This window comes from Cryptomeria japonica, chromosome 2 (genome assembly GCF_030272615.1).
Source record: "Cryptomeria japonica chromosome 2, Sugi_1.0, whole genome shotgun sequence".
Lineage (NCBI taxonomy): Eukaryota > Viridiplantae > Streptophyta > Pinopsida > Cupressales > Cupressaceae > Cryptomeria > Cryptomeria japonica.
Window position 1 is genome coordinate 427,069,886 of NC_081406.1, and position 20,833 is coordinate 427,090,718.

Here is a 20,833-nt window from a genome sequence, read left to right on the forward strand (position 1 = left end):
GTGAACAACAGACTTGAGGATTTTTGTACATTTGAGGGAATCGAACTTCAGCATTCTATTGCATACACTCCATAGCATAACGGAGTTGCAGAACGCAAGAATAGAACTCTCAAAGAAATGGCTAGCTATATGATACATGCACGTTCTCTTGATCCCGCCTTTTGGGCAGAGGCTATCAATTGTGCCACACACATCTAGAATCGGGTTCCTCACAAAGCTTTGCAAGGTATTACTCATTTTGAGGCTTGGGCTGGTAGGAAACCTATTGTGAGACATTTCAGAGTCTTTGGGTGTCCAGCATGGGCTCGCATACCTCCACAGAAACGCAAGGCATTGGAACCTCAGAGTCGGCCTTGCATATTTGTTGGATATCCTAAGGGTGTTAAGGCATATAGATTGATGGATCCTGAGACATATGAGGTGTTCATTGAGAGGAGTGTTCACTTTGAGGAAAGCTCTCCTAGCTTAGCCTCTCTACCTCCTCCACCTTCCTCCATTGTGGATAGTGATGTTAGTGATTTAGATGATGAGACTCCTTCAACTTCGACTCGCAGGGTTACATCTCTGCAGGGTCCACTTGCAGTTGAGGAACCTCATTCTCCACCTCCACCTAGACCTCGTTGGGCTCGACAGATACTTGAGTCTACGGGTTCTCTTGTTGGGGATCCTTCAGATACACGGATAACTCGATCACAACATCATGATCTACCACATGCATTCATTGCTACTACTTCTGATCCACAGACATTTAGGGAAGCATCAGGGTTCCTGAGTGGGACCAAGCTATGGAGGAAGAGTATAGTTCCTTGATGAGGAACAACACATGGGATTTAGTCCATCTCCCTAAGGGGAGAAAGATGGTTCAATGTAAGTGGATCTATCGGACCAAGTTTGCAGCGGATGGTAGTGTGGATAAGTATAAGGCTTGGCTTGTTGCGAAAGGTTTCTCTCAGGTTGCAGGTGTTGACTATACTGAGACCTTTGCACTCGTAGCCAAGATGAACTCCATTCGTTTGACACTTGCTATTGCTACAGCTCATGGTTGGGCTATACATCAGATGGATGTGAAGAGTTCTTTTCTTCATGGTGATCTTGATGAGGAGATTTATATGGAGCAGCCACAGGGTTTCATCCAGGATACTTCCTTGGTTTGCAAACTAAGGAAATCTCTCTATGGCCTTAAGCAGGCCCCCAGGGCTTGGTATGCCAAGATGGATTCCTTTCTTCTCTCCGCAGGGTTCACCAGGTGTCATTCTGATCCGAATGTCTACATTTTGCGACAGGATGACTCTCACTTGATACTTGTGCTCTATGTAGATGACTTGATCATTACAGGGAGTACTACATCCATCATTAACAGGGTCAAATCTACTTTGCATGACAGATTTTCTATGACCGACTGGGGTCTTTTGCACTACTTTCTCAGGATAGAGATTTCACAGTCACCTTCTGGGATTACACTATCATAGCCCAAGTATGCTCTTGATCTACTTGCATGCTTTCATATGGCTGATTGTAAGCCTGCCCCGACTCCCTTTCTTTCAGGAGTCAAGCTTGAGGCTCAGTGTTCTTCTCCACCAGTTGATGCCACTTTGTATCGTCAGCTTGTGGGTAGTCTCATCTACTTGACCCATACACACCCTGATATTTCATTTGCAGTTGGCATGGTTTCCCGCTTCATGCAGAAACCACATGAGCTTCATTGGAAAGCCGCCAAACACATCCTTCATTACATCTAGGGTACACATCACTATGGGATTCACTATGCAGCAGGCATAGGACTTCACTTGGTTGGTTACACAGACTCTGATTGGGCTGGCGATCTTGATGATTGTAAGTCTACTTTCGGTTACAGTTTTCACCTTGGTTCGAGCCCCATTTGTTGGCAGAGCAAGAAGCAACATGCTATTTCTCTCTCTTCGACTGAGGCTGAGTATCGAGGCATTGTTAACGTAGCGACTGAGACCATTCGGCTCCAACAGATTCTCACAGAGTTTGGGTTCACCACTCCATGGCCGACAGTTATACATTGCGACAATCAGAGTGCTATTGCAATCTCGAAGAACCCGGTCCAGCACCAACGGACCAAACACATTGAGATTCATATGCACTATATCCGAGAGCTCATTCAGGAGCAGGTCATTGATTTGCAGTATTGTCCTACAGCAGAGCAGGTTGCTGACATATTCACCAAACCTTTCACCGAGAGTAAGTTCCAGCAGTTGTGAGCTCTCTTGGGGGTGCAGGATGTGTCATTAGGGGGGTCAGCTGACTTCTCCTTCCTCTCTTATGAGGGGGACTTTTTCCTCTTTGAGGTTTTGTCCTTCTTCTTTGAGAGTCTTTTGTACATTCATCTCTCTTTTGGGGGGGAGTTTTTTCCCACAGGGTTTTCTCCTTTTCTCCATTTGTGAGAGATTGCATTGCATAGTTTTTCTTGCACTAGCATATTGTACATGGGTACCTATCATGGCCTAGTAGTCGGGACCCATCTTGCATTGTTGAATTGAGTCTTCATTCCCCTAAGTTGCACTTAAGGGGGGGTGTTGGTGTAAATAAATATTCATTTTGGATATTATTACACTTTACTTAAGTTAACTTAGGATAATGCATCTCTTCGTAGTTTGGATTTGAGACACTTAGGGAAGTGTGCACATAGGGATAGAGCTTGTAGGAGAAATTCCACCTTTTGTGGTCTTATTTTGTTGTTACACTCCACATTCGGTGGGTCATCCACCTCTTGTGGAATATTATATTATTTCTCCTACCTACCCCTAGTATTTCTTACCTACCCTTGTTTCTCATTGAGCCACATGTCATAATTGTGTGCTCGTACATCCATATGGCCTTGCCTATATAAGAAGGTCTATATTCATTGTATTGGTTAATCCAGTTGATCATTTGCATATTGATGAGAATATAGTTTTGTTCTTGTCATTCTATTGTCTCTCTTTTTATGCTTTTCATTGTGCCCTTGATCTTGGCAAAATCCTACAAGACCTTTAGAGGTTCTTTCTTCTTCATCATAAGCTTTGATTGTTATTTTCTTTGTTGGATCAATGACATGTTCAGAAAATCCCAACTGTGTCAGTAGATTGTAGGTACAAATATTCAACCCAACACCTCCATCTATCAAAACACATTTGACTCGGTGTTTATGGATCATAACTTCAATGTGCAATGGCTGGTTATGTGGGTGATTTAGTGAATTGTCATCTTCTTCACAAAAGGTGAGGTAATGAGGTGAAGTCAAATGACCTACCATAGATTGAAACCGATCTACATCTAAATCTTTGGGGACATTAGTATTGAGAAAAGCTTTGTCCAGGATCTCTCTATGAGAAGAAGAGATCTTAAGAAGTTCAAAAATGGAGATTTGAGCGGTGCTTCATTTTAATTGTTCGACAATGTTGTAACCAAGAGAGGATGATGAAGCCAGTTGCTTAGATTTAGCCGTGATCATATCTGGTTGTCTATTTGAAGTAGGTAGGTTTGATGTTGTTTGATTAGGAGTTGAGAACTAGCTCCTTTTAGAGTAACCTTCTTTTGAGCGTGGGTTACAACATTTGCATTTTGTGTTTTATGTTGTTTATCTTTGACTATGATCATGTTGCAATACTCAGATTGGGAAGATTCAATCATGTTGATCACATTGTCATTGTTGGCGTAGGTGTAACTGACTTTGGCACCTCTCTTGGATTTTGAGGAATCACCTTGTTCATAAGCAGGCAAAGGATCTTTAAAATCTTTGTGATCAACATTAGTTGTGTGATTTCCAACAACAATTTTGCTAGCATCAATGAGGTCTTGAATTTCATGTTTGAGTTTCATGCAGTTGTTTGTTGTATGACCCTTGTTTTGGTGATATTCAGAGTACTCATTTTCCCTCCATCATTTGGGTTTAAATTCTGGATCATATGGTCTAGAGTTGTCTAGAAATGTTATCAGATCATTTGCCAATAAAGTCTTAAGAGTTGATTCATATGATTCCTCCAAAGGATTGAAATCACGTTTAGGCTTTGAATTCCAGGTTTCACTTTAAACCACTCTTTTGATTTCTTTAGAGGGCTTTCCACCGTAGTGTCAGCTACTTTGAGGGCTTATGTGTAGCTAGCCAAATTAAATATTGTGCGTTTTGATTTTGTTTTAACAGTGTCCACCACTCCATCATTAACAACATTTATGTTGTTATCTTTGTCGTATTTTATGTATTTATTCTTTTCTTTGGAACTAGATCCTTGTTGTGTTTCTTTCCAAAGTGATATATCTCCTTTCTTTATAAGCACATCTTCCACTCTTAGGGAACTATCTACCATTTTGTTGAATGAAGGGTACACTTGCATTTGGATATTGTATTTCAATTCAGGGATCAAGTTATTGACAAAGATATCCATCTTCTCAGAATTTGGAATAGGTCATGAATATCTAGAGAACATTTTTCTCCAACATTGAAGAAAAGTGAGAAAAGGTTCTCCTGTTTTTTGTTTGGTATTGCAAAGCTCAATCATAGTGACCAGATGATGAATGTTATAGGAGTATTGTTGGAGAAACAATTTGACTAATTCCTCAAAAGTTTTAATTCCCATAGGTAGGCTTGAAAACCATTCCATAACTTGTCCTCCTAAACTTCTTGGGAAAAGGTGCATGAGATATGTTTGTTCATGCATGAACTCCATACATAAAGCACAAAAATCTCTAACATGGTCTTAAGGATTTGTATTACTGACATATTTGTCAAACTTAGGAATCTCCACTCTTGAAGGAAATGGAGGCATGTAAAGGTTTTTGTCAAATGGGAACGGGCATATCATGTCCAAAGAATATTTCTTTGATGATTTATCCTTGTTTTTCATTTCTGTGATTTTAGTTTGTAACGCTTGCAATTGTTTGTTTACTAGTGCTAAGGGTGTCTCTTCCTCTTTAGTGATAAGGGTTTTAACGTTATAATCAGTGGTAAGTTTAGCACCTTGTTTTTCTAGCTCTAGAAAATAATCTTCTTTTTCTCTAGCCATGATAATCTTCACCATTTTTTGAAAATCTTTATCCTTTTGACAGCTATTTATAACAGCTTTTGTAGGTTCAGAGGCTTTAGACTCGCTAGATGAGGAATCATTGTCATTAGCATGGATGTTGATATTGTCATAAGTATCGTGTTTAGTAGCTTATCTTTCTTTCCTTTCTCCATACATGATGGGAGATAAGGGTTGATCGAAAATTGGTATATTTGATGATGAAGGTTTGTTAGAGATAGTGTCCTCTACGAAGAATGGATTTTCTTGTAATGAAAAGGACGATCCTTTACCTTTGGTAGCTTTCTTGTGAGATCTTCTGGTTTGAGTAGGCATTTATGACTGATGTGACCAAGAGCTAGATGTGAAGTAGAATTCAAGATCAAATTGAAGCTAGTTGTTCATTTGATGTGGTGATTGAGAAAAGTGACTAAGATTCAGTCTAGTTTCAGGAACGATCTATCATGTATAAGACATGATCTAAGTAACTTAGATTGATTTGAGAGAAGTGACTAAGACTCAGTCTAGTTTCAGGAACGATCTATCCTATATAAGATGTGATCTAAGTAACTTAAGTTTGATAAGTAGTTGATTGAACTAGCTAAAAGATGATCGAAAAAATCGTGCAAAACAACGACAGGGGTACACTATCAAGATTGTTTATGCTTAGAATTATGATGACCAGATTTACACTCACTATAGACCGATTAGGCAAGTATAACAATTCTGGAAAAGTGTGTAGACAGACAAGTTTCTGGACTGACAAAATCAAGAATTCGTATGACAGAGTTTTCAGACCCACACAATAATTTAACAGTTCCCAGACGACACGGGCATTTTCTCGTATGAGTTGCTGCCTAAACTCGCACGACATTTTAGTCCTCTACAAATGACAATCTAATGAGGATTATGATTATTTGTACAATAGTATACTTAAGGCCAGACGACAATTCTATAGGACCAGAATGACACTTATGTAGACCCGGATGACAATTCTGACAGGACCAGACAATAAACTGACAAAACCAATTAAGACTCGTACGACAACACGTATATAGCCAGATGATAAATCAGTAGACTCGTATGACAGATGACTGTACAGAGATGAGATTCTGACACAGACAAAGTTTTGATGATTGCTAGAGACTAATTTTTGACACAGATAGAATTTTGATGACTGATAGAGACCAGATTTTGACTAGGACAGAGTTTTTGATGTTCTTGATTGTTTTCTCCAGTTTTAGTTTTAGGGATGAAAACATAGTAAACTCAAAAGATGTATAATGACTTCAAACACAACACGCTAACCTGACAGAAGTTGGGTTAGAGAAGAAAACCTTTGCTTGCAGACTCATGTACACACCCAATAACTAATTAGAATATGATCGTTGAGTCTCATGCAATGGATTCTCTATGCCATATTAGCTGACTCCAAACGCTAATGGGGGAATGAAATGGCAAGTATCTTGGGAGAGTTACTATCTATCTTGCACAAAGATTATCCCTCTTTCGGAGGTGAATCGGGTAGCCTCTATCTCATAGTTCTTAGTTAGAAATTCCATTCAAAATTACCACTTGAAGTCATGCAAGCATGATTGAGGCTTATAGCCTGACAAGGTACCCAAACAAGTTGTAGTCACGTAAACATGATTGAGACCGCGAGGCCCTACAAAATGTTTGATATGAGAGATCTCAAAGAGAAAACTCAAATAATCCCATACTCTAAGACTTTAATCACCAAAGACCTATTTATTATAGTGAGTTGGAATGCTTAGGTCCAAATGTACTCACTTGGGTTGTTCTCATAGGGTGATTACTTTTTCCCACTGTGACAGGCCCACTAAAGGTACACAAATCTCAAATTTAGAAAAAGCTTTGAGGGTCTCAATTTTTTATTGTCTGTGCAGACAAGAGCATACTCTCCTACCTCTTAGATTTTTCTTTAGAACACAAAAGATAGATTTGTTCATTAACCAGATAGCAATTTAAGTGCCTAAAAATGATTTTAAAGAATACATGAAGTTCACTTGAATCTCCTCAGGCAACCTACAAAAACAACGAATCAATAGTCATATTGTTTTTCCTGCGAAAAGTGCGTTCTTGGACAAATGTTCTACAAACAAACTGGTTAGGCTGTCAAAATCTCTCAGGCAGGCAAACAACAAGCCAGGGTCAGCGTTAGTACCATAAAAATTGAACAAGAAAAACCCTAAAAATGTAGTCTGTTTTAATACCAAAAACCAAAATACCGTATGAGTATTCTCACCCAGTCGTATGATAATTTGTGATGGACCGTACGATACCTGGAGTTTGTCATTCGGGCCTCTATGAAAACTCGTACGAGTTTTTGCAGAAATTGTACGGAACAAATTAGAAAAATAAATCAGAAAAATAAAAGTAAGCTGATCTGCGAGGCCGAAAGATGTAGTCTTGTGCCCCACGATAGGCACTAAAAATGTGTGTGTGAAAAGTGGATAAGTATCTTCAAGCTGTAAGACATAACACTTCAATTAAGTCATTGCATGCATGGTTAGACAGATAAAATCATGAATATAAAAACCATAACAAATTGACCTATTGCCTTCTAAAAGATGCGAGTATAGACTTGCTCTCAGATTTGTCTAAGCAATACCAGTGACTAGACTACAACGAGATGAACGATTTAATCTATATGAGCACAAAAATAAGCTAAATGTATCCAAGATTAAGCTAGATGAATGAAGTTTAAGCTATATGAATGAATAGTAATCTAGATGAATTCAAGCAATCATAATTAAAGTAAATATGCAAAAAAGATAAACTAAGATGCAATAATCTCAAAGCGCAATATCTTCAATGACTCCAAAAAAAAAAACTGCATAATAACAATAAATCTCCAGGGTGTTTTGAATGAGAGATGAAGGCTGAATTTATAGAGACTCAAAAGAGAAAGCAACGGTCAAGATTGATTAATAATGAGCGGCTGAGATTCCTCAAGAAAAAGCACAATTCGGGATAATTGAAATAATTGAGAGATTGGATTAAGTTAATCTTGAGATAGATTCCAATTATAGATTGATTGAATGCATTCAGATTATAAGTTCGAGTTTGCATTGGAGATAAATTTAGTTGATTCCATGCACTTGAGATAAAAATAGGCGATTCCATGCATTTTTCTTTAGTTTGTTCAAGATTTTTAATTAGAAAAAGCCTTTTCAATACAACTGAACCTCTTTCTTCAAAAGCTTTGAGTTTTAACTTTAGAGAAAATGATTAATTCAATTTAATTGTTTTTTCAGATTTTCAAGTTATCTCAATTTTAGAAAAATAAATATCTTAAGTTTGATTTCTTCTTTCAATTTAATTCTTTTCTTTTGTTTTCAATTTAACTCTTTCTTTTGTAGATTAATTCCTCTTTTTGTGATCAATCTCTTTTTGTAAATTAATTCTCTTTTTTTGTTTATTAATTCCTCTTTTTGTAATTAATTTCTTTTTTTATGATTAAATGGAAAATTTATTTATTAATTAAATATGCTAGGATATTTAATTAAATAAAAAAGATAATTCATCAAAATGATTTACTTGGAATGATTAATTAATTAAATAAATATTTAATTAATATAGAGTGATTAACCTGTCATGTAACATTAATGATTGAAGAATTAATTAATTAGGTTCTCAAGGTTGATTTAATTCCCTTTGGTTAGGACCTTGGTGATGTTGTCAAGATTAGGGGCCCATGGTTTAGGTGAAAAGTGGCACCAACATTTGACAAACCAAATGACATCTTCTTATATGCCATAGTACCCCATTTGGTTGTAAATGTTGTCTTAAACTGATCTTCTTCCTTCACTAAAACCTTGTTGTAACCTGAAAATCCATCTAACAAAGAAAACCTCTCAGAACCTACAACAACTTGCAGAATCTACTCCATGGAGGGCAGCGGGTATCTATCCTTCAGTGAGGCCCTATTGAGGTCTCAAAAATCAATACAAAGTTTGATTTCACCATTCTTTTTCCTAACTGGGACAAGGTTTGACACCCAAGAGGTATGCTTGATAGGGAAAATAATTTTGCTCTCAATTAGTTTATTAAGTTCTTCTACCATAAGGTGTTCAAGCTTGGGGTTAAGAGGCCTTTGTTTTTGCCTCACGGGTTTAGCATTTGGATCAAGCTCTATGGTATGTTGGGCAATGCTAGGTTCAAATCCTTTCAAATTAGAATATTTCCAAGAAAATATGTCACTAAACTCTTGGCAAAGTAAAACAAATGCATGTCTTTCCTCTAAAGTACATACCTTGCCAAACTTTAACAACTTGTCCTTGAAAATCTCAACATTTTCATAGTGCTCTTCTTTAATCTGCAAGCTGGATTTTTCCTTTCTCACTTGGTCATCCTCATTTAAAATTGACTCCAATGTGACTAAAGCTTTAGGCAGCTTGTTTGACTTTAGTTGTATGATCTAATCATCAAATTGATACTTAAGCTTCTCTTGATTGCTACCTAAAAATTTATGCTTCTTCTCTCAAAAAGTTAATAATTTGCTGATCACTCTCAAAAACTTACCAATGATCAACATTGTTAGGAATAGAAGACCTAACAATCACTTTTACATACTTTTGTTCTCTAATATTACTAATATCACTTGGAATATCATATTGTGCCCCTATTGTAGCTAGTCTATCAACATGTTTATTCAAATTTCTAGGAATGGACAACAAATTAAAAGCCTAAAAATCCTCTATGAGATCCCATACCCTATGATTATAAGACTTCAAAAGTTCATTCTTATTAGTATGGAGACCTCTTACCTAGTTGACAATCAACTCACTATCACCATATACCCGCAAACAACTGATTCCTCTCTTTCTTGCCCATTGTAGGCCATGAATTAAGGTCTCATACTCTACTGTATTGTTAGTGCAGTTGAAAGAAAACCTGAAAGTTGCATAATATTTGTCATCATTGGGTGAAATCAACATACAACCACCTCCAACACCATTCTTACTCCTTGACCCATCAAAATAGAGCTTCCAAAGCTCATTTTGATGTTGATTATCTTGTTGTCCTGCATCTTTCACCAAATTTGGAACAACAAAACCTTATTCATGAAACATATAAACTCCAAGGTTTACCTCAACCATGTGTTTAAAAGGATCCTCCTCAAGATTTTCAGTTGCCCACTCATCTAGGATAATATCAGGGATATCATCAATAGGGGTATTTGGATCACGTGGGATAGGCTGATCTTCTTGCTCATGGATAGCTAAATTAGCATTAACAACACTACGAACATAGGGTTCTATGTGATCATTAACTAAAGCTTTTGATTTAATGGTAACTTTGGTCCCATACCTAGTCCTAAAAAACATATGTGACCAATAAGAGGACAAATAACCCCCTAATTTGGCTACAAAGTCTCTAGACAAGCAAATTGCAAAGTAGGGTGGTAGGTCTATCACATATACATCTTGCAGAATAGAAAAATTGGGTCACGCATGGAGTGTTAGACTCGGATTTTTAATGACTCCCACAATATTTATATCAGTCCCATCTAACTGCACTACACCCTTATTCAATGGCTCATTAGTCAGTACTAACAAGTCAACTAGTTTCTTAGGCATGACTGCGCTACTTGCACTTGAATCTATCATGCAATTATGTACTAGGTGTTGGCCAATGATTAAAGTAACATAAAAGGGGGGTGGTTTGTTTACCTTGGGCTATTTTTTTTTTTATTGGTAATTGGCCGAAGCCTGAATAACTTTTGACTGGAGCTATGAACCAGTGGGGACACAGTAGGGGGCCCCATCCCCATTACATATCTTTGAATTATTATTATTATATTTGATTAGATTGACCCCAAGACCTTCCCATCCTATGGAAGGCCAAGAGTCATAGCTTAGAGTTCCATTAGATTGACCCCAAGACCTTCCCCATCCTATGGAAGGCCAAGAGTCATAGCTTAGAATTCCACTTCAGATGTCCCTATTGGGAATTGAACTTGTGTCTCCACAGTGAGAACCCAGTGTTTTAGCCAGTTAAGCTCAACTCCTTGGACTGTTTACCTTGGGCTGTTGTGAATACTGTTCACTCTTCTATTGGGGCTTATTGGTAACAACAACCTTATAAGCCTACTGATTGGATGATTGAGCAGTCAAAGAAAGGTTAGACAAATCATCATGTAACAAGTCCTTTTCCCCAAGTAGAGCTAGGGAATCCCACATTAACACACTGACATGAGTCTTCCTCAACTGATCCAAATTATTAAAATCAGTCATACTAACCTTTTGTTGTCCCTTAGTAACAACAGTGTCTTTTTGAACTTGTGTTGGTTGAGGTTGGCTCTTTGGTTGATCCTTAGTCACTACAGGTTGTGATCTCTAAAGAATTTGAGTATTTTGAGCAGAAGAAGACCCTGCCTGAGCTTGAGTACTTGAGGAAGGTTGATTATTACTCTTATCAGTCTATTGCCCCATATCAACAACCCTTTTCTTGGATTTTTTGTTGGCTGCTACAGGGGTATATGACTGACTCTGGGGCTGATTAACCCCACAAAACTCCTCGCCTTGCCAGTTCATCAAGGAAACGTCAGGACTACCTTGCTCTGTGGGTGCACATTGTTGTTCATTAACTTCCTAAGATTGATTTCTTGGAACAAAAATATTGTTTTGCACCATCAATGCCTAATTCAACATGCCATTTGAGCATGCAATCTGGTTATGTGTTTGGTTACAAATAAAACACCACTCATAATCAACTACTAAGTTGTTCTGGACTGGAACAATATCCCTTGAGGAGTTGGGTGTGTTAGGATTATATTGTTGAAAGGGCCTTGGTTAAAATTTCTTCTTTGACCTTGAGAGTTAGGTTGATATGGGGCTTGGTAGAGAGCTTGGAAAGGAATTTGGGAAGGTGGTTGAGTTTGGGCTTTCTTAACATTAACCAGCTCATTACCAAAATTTTGCAGAGTCTTCTGTAGGTTAGCATTTTGCTCCTTAATGCTCATTAACTCTTGCAAATGACTAGGGACGACATGTTCTTGAGCTGCAAATTGAGCATTATATGCTGGAAATGAAGGTACAACAACTACAAGAGGTGGAACTACATGGGTAATGGGCTGTATATTAGCAAAAATTGGCATGGGAGGCCTAGGTGATATCTTACCTCCTTGAATAAGACTATTCTCAGCCCTAACAACAACATCAAATACTATTGGTAAAGTATTTCCCCCCATAGACTATATCACAAGTGCAATATCACTATTCAAAGCCTTTAGATAAAAAAGAAAAGCATAATCATTAGCAGGCTTTACCGATGTAGGAATTTGATTCCAAGTCCTTTTAAATTGATAGTTTAAGTCCATCGTATGCTCATGTGGAACTCTTTTGATGGTAGTGAGTTGCTCCACCAATGAGAGATGATCTGACTTGTCCTCAAAATGTTGATTCAAAAGTTGTCCCAGCTCATCCCACGTAGCTATTGAGTTCATAGGCAGACCCCTGAACCACTAAAGGGATTTCCCTTTGAAAGAAGCTGCCAAAAGCCTCAAAGCAACATTTTTTGCAACAATGTGATGCACTCGGCACAAGGAAGCCACATCTCTGATATGTTCAATGGTTGTTGTATGGTCCTCTCTAGTAAAAATGGCAGACTCTTAAGTGTTGCAACTAGTATATCATCATGTTGGGCCAAATTTAAAGGACTGCCTTGATTAAAAGGCACAAATGGATGGAACCTAGGGGGCTGATTAAGAGCCATGCTGCTATTTGAGGTAGTAGCACTATTGGAACTAGTGGTATTTGTTGTATTTTGATTAGAAGAACTTGCAAACAACGGGTTTTTATAAGTTGTAACAACAGGATATGAATTAGGAATAACAAACAAAACAACAACTGTTGGATTTGAAACTTTATTGACTACCCTAGCCTTCCTTTTTGGGGGTGATAGCTAGGTATGATTGACTGGGGTTGTATTCTGCCTAGTCTGATATTTTCTCATAAGCTAGGAAGGTTGGACTGCTAAAAAAAATATTTGAGTTGCCAGGTGTGAAAGATATCTTTCTACTGCACACACCAAGATAGTGTACGGTGGCCTTCTATGAACTGTAAAGTCCAATAGTCCCACCGGGCATGCCAAAAACTATTGTCATGGGGATTTGCACCTGATGCAAGCTTGAATTTTCTGCAAAATCATAACACATTGGACTACTCTCAGGCTGTAAGTATCCTATTATGAGAGCAGACCTCCAGATTATAGGTCGGCTTCTTATTTGATCACCTAAAAATTAATAGAATTTCTGAGGAAAAGGATAGAAGGATACACATAAAATTAAACTACTGAGCTAAAAAGGTGATCCACCAATGACTAAAAATGATTTTCCTAATGACAAGGAACTCACAATAATCCAATAATGAAAAAAGTTCACAACTCAAAACTACATACTTTGCATAAACGCCTTATATGAAAGGTTCAATCTTTCTGATATTTGTATGAAGTAAAACAAAGATAGTTTTCACAACTCCATTTACCAGATAGTATAACTCAATCACTGATCTACATTATAGCATGCTTAACCATGAACTGAACATTGAAGGAAAAGAGATAAAATGAAGGATTATTTGATAATAATCACAACTAATTCATCCAAAAATATTCACAATATTTAGAACACGAAAAATAAGAGGAAGAACAAGTTGTTTATTGAAACTAAGGAATATTTCTCATTAGAAAATCTAAATGATGCTCATGAAAATCTGAAAATACTCATAAGTAATGAGTTACAAGAGAAAGGATCTTTGCTGCTGAATAGGTACAAACTCCAGAACTAGAGAAAAATGAGTGGCCAACAGTCACTTATACAAAAGCTTGCCAAATTCAATTTTTTGAAATTTTTGGCTCCAAGAAAGATGTGTTGTCACAACTCTAAGCCTCTCCTAAAAATCAGGGATTTAACTGAAAGATCACTTCCCTCAAACTGCAAAAAGAGTTGTTCGTATGACAAAAACCTCCTTGGGCAAATTCAACCCAAAATTCCTCAAAATCAGGGATCAAACTGAAATTGACAAGGAGTCACACCCCTAGAAACCCTCACTAACTGAAAGACCAACCCTAAGGACTCTTGAACTTAAGTAGGACTCACAATTTGGTGACAAATCACCAACTTTAACTCTAAGTGTTGACAAGCCTAACTAACCCCTCTCTTTCAGTTAACTTCACACAACATCTCAAAACACTCAACTTTACATTTAAAAATATCTTTAACTTAAAGTGATTTATAACATCACTTTAGAAAAATATTTACAAATTAATAACACATGCAAAGGAGTTTTACTAAACCCTAACAAGACTTGTTGACTATTAAGAGCTCAAAAGTACTTGAATGAATTACAAAAAAGATTACCACGACATGGATATGAAGAATAAATATCTCTTTATAAAATAAGAAGCAAAAGTAACCTATCTTCCCTATCGGGTTTCATTAGGGTTTCAACCCTAAGACATAAGATGAAAACAAGTCATCTTTATTTTATCATGCCCTTTTGCTATTTGAAGGGTGGTCGTAATGGAAGCTAGGGTTTGAACTCAAAAGAACTGTGACTGTGGTTGTCGCCCTTATCATTTATAGAATACTTAACAGGAAATGAGAGGTAAGTTCATTTTGTGTTATGGGTTTTCTCTTTTGGCCTCTTTTTATTGTATCTTATGTTGTCCTGTAAGATTTTCCTCTCAGTCAATGCTTTGACTATGTTATGGATCTAGGATTTTGTTTTTGAAATAAATTTGTATCTATTTCCTGACATAATGATGTGGGGATTATATTGTATTTCTTTAACCATACCTTTTGTAGGGCCTCTACCTTTGCTGGACTTGACTGTATTAACTTGCTATGTTTGATTTTTCTCTTTCTTGACAGGCAAATATCAATGTCACTATGTTCTCAAGACAACAAATACCCTAATACTCAAGATCTATGACTTTCTTGAAATTTCTTCATGGTTATGATCTTACCCTTAGCTGATAAAGGCCTACCAACTTATTATGTTGCTTTAAGCCTGACTGCAATATCATAAAGTTTTTGTGCTTGGCCTTTGTGTGATGACTGTATTTCTTATTATCCATTTTTTATTGTCAAAGGGTTTCTCATGTAACTATATTCATTGTTTTATCAGATGTTCATTTCACCAACAAACTGCAAGATTTCTTATTTGTGCCTTGTGGACTATATCCATGCATCATCTTGATAGTGAACTCTGATATATCTTCGTTTTCTCTTAGAGGTCACTGTAATTTTGAAAAGATTACTCTTGAAGCTCTTGTTAAATATTCCATTCATGATTATCTTTGATCTTCACCTTGGGGGACTCTATCAATACATATGTTGCTTGAAGACAAAAAAATGCATATTTGATTTATATGTTGAGCTAGCTGCTATGATGCACATGAGGGTTGAACTATATGCTTATAGGTGTATGTGCAAGTAATGGATGATGACCCTTCATTGCTCTAACACCTATTTACTCAAATGTGGGTACTCGGGGCAGTGAGGAAGCAACCAACTGATTGTGAGCTGTTCAAGGGCTGCAAATGGCATCAGACAACAGAGAGAGGACTCGTCATTCAGGCAATAACGAGTCACCCTTCATTCTCTGTATTTACTTTATCTTTCTGCATTTGCAAGTATATAGTTTATTCCTTATTTGCACCATAGGGGCTAGTCTCACGGCTTGTGTGAGACATTATACATTCATGCTAATAAATATTATCTTTCTCAAAAATCTATCTTTTCTTTCTATTTCCTATGCATCTGCATACTGAAATATAGTGGTGTAATATTTCTTCCTCTTTTCACGTACATAAATGAATGTAATTTTATTAGTAGAATAAATATGTACCCTTTGATGTTAAAAACACTAAAACTCTTCCCGATTGAGATTTCTAGCGAAAATAGGTAACATTTTTGGCGACATCTGTTATATGTTTTCTTGCTAAACATCCTGATCAACTGTCTTATGCTTTCCATTGGGCATAGACTCACTGAAACTTGTAGAAAACTGAAAAATACATCTCATGACATAATAAGAACTTTGAAATCTCTTCAAACCCGTCCTACTCCATTAATTATAGGTATGTGGTTTGTGACAATAAGTTGAAACAACTTGCCGTTAGGAATGATATGGCTGTAATTAATGGAGTATGGCGGGATAACAACAAAACAACTTTGAAAAACACTGTTGTGGTACACTATAGCTATATAAAGGGGGCATTTTCTATGTGTGGTAGTGAATACACATTTTCTCTACTTCATATAATGAAAACTTCCCTTTAATAACTACAGTGCACTATAGTAGTAAGCAAAACTCCTAATAACTCCTACAGAACTGTGCACTAGGCACTTAGGGAAAACAAAACCCACAACTAACCTACTGTGCAAAAGCACTTATTAACAAATAGAAACTGCTGAAATATGTATAAATTTTAGACATACCTCAAAATCAATTCTTGAGATGAATCCCATTGACTGGGATTGGTTCAACTTCACCATCCAACTTAGACAGTTGGAAGGCATTGTGTTGCTTGCACTTAGAAATCATGTAAGGCCTGCTCCAAAAAGCATCAAACTTTGTATGCTTGCCTAGCCTACTCTTGAATTAATCCCATTTTAGGACAATGTCTCCTTCTTTGAACACTCTAGGGGCTACTCTCTTATCAAATGATCTCTTCATTTGAGCTTGATGATGCTCAATCTTCCTCATTACCTCATTTCTAACTTCTTCTAGCTCAACCAACCGAGCCAATTTTGTTGTCATAGGCTCTTCTTCAATCATATCCAGTTGGTTAGCTAGATCAAGGGCTAGAATCTTGAGTGAAATTGGTAACCTTGATTTATTCCCATACACAAGCATGTATGGTGACATTCTAGTGGATCTCTTTGGCGTGATTCTATCAGCCCATAAGGTTGATTTCAATTTGGTATGCCAAGCTCTCTGATTTCCTTCGATGGTCCTCTTAATGATTCCCAACAGGTACTTATTTATGGACTCAGCTTGCCCATTGCCCTGGGGATAATAGATGATGTGTTGAGATAAACACCATTTTTAACAGCCCAATTAGATATTCTACTCCCTACAAAAGTAAGAGCATTATCTGAAACTATAGACTCAGGAACACCAAATTTGGTTATCAGCTCATCATAGAGGTTCAATACAATTATCTCATTTGCTTCTTTGAGTGCCACAACCTTAGTCCATTTAGTAAAATAATCAGTGGCTGTGAGAACCCACTTATGGCCAACACTTGAAGGCGGATTTATGACTCCAATGAAGTCTAAATCCCACTTCATGAATGCGTGTTCTACTTGAATAGGTTGCAATGGCAGCATTGTTAGCCTCTCTTTTCCTGCAAACATGACACATTCTTTACATCTTCTAACCCAGGAATGTGCATCTCTGAATAAGTTAGGCCAATAATAGCCTCCTTTCACAATTTTTAGAGTTGTAGCTCTTGTTGAGAAATGTCCTCTTGTTGATCCCTCATGAAATTCATGCAATACCTTATCTACTTGATCAACATCTATGCACCTCAAAAGAACACCATGAAAATATTTTCTAGACAGAAAACCATCCAAAAGCACACAGGGAATGGACTGAAATATGTAGTACCTTCTCTTTGACTCACTCAGTCCATGAGGACACTCACCAGTGAGCAAAAAGTGATTCATTTCTTGCCCCAGCTAACAGGAGGAACAAGAGCAGCTGCTGGATCTTGATCTTGGAGGGCTAAGAAAGACTCCTCTTCTTCTTCTTCACTGTTGTTTGTGTGATAAACAAGCTTCTCACACAATCCCTTACCTCTTACCAGCTTGGTGACCTTTATATCCACATTAAACTCTATCACCTTAGTCACCCAACCAACCCTTTTATCATTCAAATCTTTATTAAGCAAGAACTCCTTGACTAAAAGGTGAGAAACCAACAACTTAATTATGTGTTAGACAACATATGCTTAAACTTTTTCAAACTCCTAACAACAACAAGTACATGTTTCTCAACAAATGAGTACTTTTCTTCATAATCCTTAAGGTCTTGACTGAAAAAGGCTAGGGGCTACTCTAAACCATGCTCATTCTCCTAAACCAGCATAGCTGAAATGCTATCAATGTTGTCATATGCATACAAAATGAAATCTTTTGAGAAATATGGGTTCAACAAGGTAGGAGCAGTTGCAAGTGCTTCTTTTATCATCTCAAAACTCCTCTTTCCATCCTTAGACCAGCTGACAGGAACATTCTTTTTTAGCATAGAGGTTAAAGGTTTTAATAAATTTGTTATATCTATAATAAACCTCCTAACAAAATTAATCCTACCCAAGAAACTTTGCAGTCCCTTTTTGTGTGCTAGTGGGGGTAAGGAAAGAATAACACTTACCCTGTCCGGATTAATAGTAATTATTGAGGTTAAAGTTGAACTCCAAAGAAATGTCCCGAAACTTGTTAGTCCATCATAAAATATATTAATGAAAGATACTGGAAACTTAACTTCAACCAATGAAGTAACATGAAGTAAATGAAATAAACAAGATTATATCTTTCATGATTTATAACTCATTGTGTCCTAACTCCACTATTCCTGGATGCAGATGATTTGCACTCAGACAAGCACTGGTAGCTTCCAAGATGGCATATGAAGAATGGACTAATAGTTAACTGATATTATGATATGCATATGCAAATGATTTAAGCTAACATGATATTAAGCTATGATAAGAGTTTCTAAAATTGCTAATTGCTTCAAACTCAAACTCACTGATGCAAGATAAAGGCTCCTAGAATGACTATATGATTATTTATTAGTCTATTAGTTTCAAAATGGCTTAAAAGAACTCTTTTTTATAGATTTTTGAGTGCATGAGCTTAGGTAGCAGAGATCAATGGTCATGATCGAATCTTGCAAACTGGATGGCTATGAGCAAGAAGTTGAAGGTCGAGAGAAAGGGGGAAGGAGAAGACAAGTGTCACTCATCTCACCTTGACTAGGTTGAAGACTTGAGATGATATAGGATAGTTGGAGAAGATGTAGGAATGAGAGGAAAAGTGGACTCAAGTCCTCCTAAGATATAGGGATGTTGGAGAGAATATAAAAGAAGATTAGGAAATATGTGTACGTACACATATTTCATTTATTTTGGAAGTTGGAGATAAGTGGCTAATAAATGATTTTATTTTATTTCATTTTGTTGAGTTAATTTAGCCACTTGATGGATGAGTTGGCAAAGAAGAAGTGATGTGGATAATGAAAGGTGAGTTGGAAAAGGGATTAAATAATTAATAAATTATTTAATTAATGAGACTATAGGATAGTAGATAGAGGAATAATTAAATATTAGATATTTAATTAATTGATTAGAAGAAAAGGATATAACAAATTAATTAATAAAATGTTTCAATTAAATTAATTAATAGAAGGACATTAAATGAATTAAATAAATTAATCTTTTCAAATTAACTATTTAATAGAAGAATACTTATTAAATAAACATAAAATATTTATTTAATTTCTCATAGCCAATTTTATGTGTATACAGTAATACCCTCCTTTGAGACCACATAACCTAGTAACTTATCCTCATGGACAACAAACAAACATTTCTTTGGATTGAGGGACACACTAGACTCTTTGCATCTCTCAAAGATCTTCTTTAGGTGAGCTACGTGTTCATATAAATTCCTGGAATAAACAACGATATCATCCAAATAAACAAGCACAAACTTATACATTAAACCATGAAATGCCATATCCATGGCACGCTGAAAAGTAGCTCCAGCATTAGACAGACCAAATGGCATTTTCTTGTAAGCCATAATTCCCCATTTGGTTGTGAATATTGTTTTGAACTGATCCTCCTCTTTTACTAAGACCTAGTTATAACCCGAGAAGCCATTTAGCAGAGAAAACCTCTCAGAACCAACAACTTGCAAGATTTGTTCCATAGAGGGCAACAAGTATCTATCCTTAAGGGAGGCCCTATTGAGGTCTCTGAAATCAACACAAAGTCTGATTTCACCATTCTTTTTTCTCACTGGGACAAGATTTGACACCCAAGAAGTATGCTTGATAGGAAAAATAATGTTGCTCTCAATCACTTTTTTAAGTTCTTTAACCATGAGGGGCTCAAGCTTGGGGTTAAGAGGTCTCTATTTTTGCCTCACAGGTTTGGCATTTGGCTCAAGCTCTATGGTATGATGGGCAATGTTAGGATCAAAGCCTTTTAAATCAGAATATTGCCAAGCAAAAATATCACCAAACTCTTGGCAAAGGAAAATAAATGTGTGCCTTTCTTCTAAAGTACATACCTTGCTAAGCTTTAACAACCTGTCTTTGAAGATCTCAACATTTTCATAATGTTCTTCGTTAATCTGCAAGCTAGATTTTTCTTTTCTCAGCTGGTCATCCTCATTGAAGATAGACTCTAATGTGACCAAACCTTTAGGCAGCTTGTTTGACTTCAGTTGTATGATTTGATCTTCATACTGTTGTAAGAATCAAATTCCAACTTCCGATCTTATCCCCAACTAAGCATCTCAACAAATTTCCCAAACTCCAGTTTACTACCTCTGACTATCGATTAGTTTGTGGGTGAAAACTAGAACTAAATTTCAAATATGTTTTTATCTTCTTCCAAAGTGTCCTAAAAAATATCCAACAAACTTAGTGTCTTTGTCTGAAACTATGCTCTTAGGTAATCCATGCAATCTCACTACCTCCTTGAAAAATAAGTTAGCTACATGCACGACATCTAATGTCTTCTTACAAGGTATGAAATGAGCCATCTTCAAGAATCTATCTACC